Raw genomic sequence first — 2,113 nt, forward strand, 5'->3', positions numbered from 1 at the left:
AGCTGTGTTCAAGCATGTAGCTTTTCATAAGTCTAAAGGACTTTATCCAGTTTCCATTTGGGGGCTCTAAAAAGGTCTTCTCTTCTCAAAGTTAATGTTCCTCAAGATTTGATAAATGCGTGTCAAAATTCATTTTGTTCCTCCTTTTAATTTCAAATGGTGAGATTTTCTTACAAACACATTAAAGCATAGCATTTAGTGATTCCAAGTGTTAAGCCATTATTTGTTAAATCAGCTTTATTTTAGTAAGGCTTATAGACTCACTTGGAGTTGACCGGGATTGATTTTGGCAGGGAGGTACATCCTCTCTGTGCTTTCTGAAGACGCCATTGTGTGTGGAAACAGAGAGATGGTCTGGGCTTTGGCGGTGCAGGCACCCAGAAAGATGCTCAGTTTCACTCTGAGAAGCTTCGATTGGTGCTGGCCACGTGTGCATAAAGAGCCAGGGAACTCAACTGTGGGGAATATCAAGGTCCCAAATATCTGACTCTCCAGAAGCATCTTACTGTCCTTAGTGAACATGCAGGAATCAGCCTTTCTCTGAGGCCATGGCAGGGCACAGATCAATCATGAAGAATAATTGATCCCAGACCAAAACCCACATAGAACTGAGGATGTGTAAAGGGTTTATGACTGGCTCACTCCTTGGTTTAAAGCCACTTTAATCTAGGACATTGCGGAAACCAGAGTGCAAGTCGATTCCATTAAGGAAAGAAGAGAAATGTTTATGGAAACAGTACCACCTCCATATCCATTGGCCTCCCCTTCCCGACCTCCACCCTGCTGTTACCCATCAGTCATCTGAAAGGAAGATCCCACAGAGTTGACAGAGTCCTTTACAGAGAAGATCGTCATATGCTCTCCGTAGGTTACCTGTCTATTTAAGAAGCAAACCTCTCGTCACCTGCTGCGGAGCATCCCGATGTTAGAAACCACACCACTATTTTTAGTGTGTCCTTGTGCTTCTGCACGATGAGTCAGGGTTCTCTTTTTAAAAATACTTGGCATTCCTCAGAAGAAAGATAAACACATTTAATGTTCTCAGTTGCTACTATTCTAATCGCAAAGTCAAGAGTTGCTTCTTTTCTTAGCTGCCTTCAGTGCCACAGAACTATCTGGGCCTCTTCCTCTACCCCTCCTTGTGTGATCACTCCTTTCAAAAGCAACAGCCAAAGCAGATGCGAGGGAGATGCACTGGTGCTCATAAATTCAAGGAGCTAAAATGGCAACAGCTGTGGCAATTTCAGGATTTCAGCAGGTAATCAAGTAACTAAGTGCAAAAGCGGGATTTGACAATTCTACAGGGGACTGGGACAGAGGGCAGCGAGAACTTGAGCTTCAAGGAGAATCTTCAGTAGCTATCAACAAGAAATGTAAATGCTGTGACTTTATCCAGTTAAGCACAGCAGATTTTCCTGCTTTCAACTCTAATCCCTGAGCAGCAGAAATGCCCTTTCTCATCTCACAACACTTGACTTTCTCAGATATATTTATTGTTATATACTGCAGTTCACCTATATATTTTGGGGTTAGTTTATCACTGGTTGAAAAACATCATTCAATAGACTTATGAAAAGAGGAGCATTTTCAGGGAGGAGAATTGTGCCAATGTAGGTGAGGCTTATGGACAGTGTTTCTTCCAAAATGCTCCCAAGTCTGAAGGACCATGAATCTCAAATTCTCTATAAAGTATAACTAGGCCTCTTTCTCACCTTGAAAGAACAGCAGCTAGAGGCCAGCATTCAAAGCATGGAAAGGAGAAGGGATACGGTGCCTTGTTCTCTTTTGTTAGTTGATGTAATTATGAAATCTAAAACTAGGACAAAAGCAAGTTGTAAGTATCAGCATAGTGGCTAAGAGCATAGACTCAAGCCAGTCTGCCTAGGTTCAAATCCCAGCTCTGCCACTTGCTGGCTTTGTGACCTTGGACAAAATTCTTTACTATTTTACTGCCCCAGCTTCTGCATCTGTATAACAGTGCTAGTAATACCCACTGCAAATGATTTTATGAGAATTAATTTATTCACTGTTTGGAAAGTACTTAGAATAATGCCTAGCAGTAATAAGCACTCAGTAAATGTTATCTTTTATATAGAGCATGTATCTCTTCAAT

This window comes from Macaca mulatta, chromosome 7 (assembly GCF_049350105.2).
Source record: "Macaca mulatta isolate MMU2019108-1 chromosome 7, T2T-MMU8v2.0, whole genome shotgun sequence".
Classification (NCBI taxonomy): Eukaryota; Metazoa; Chordata; class Mammalia; order Primates; family Cercopithecidae; genus Macaca; species Macaca mulatta.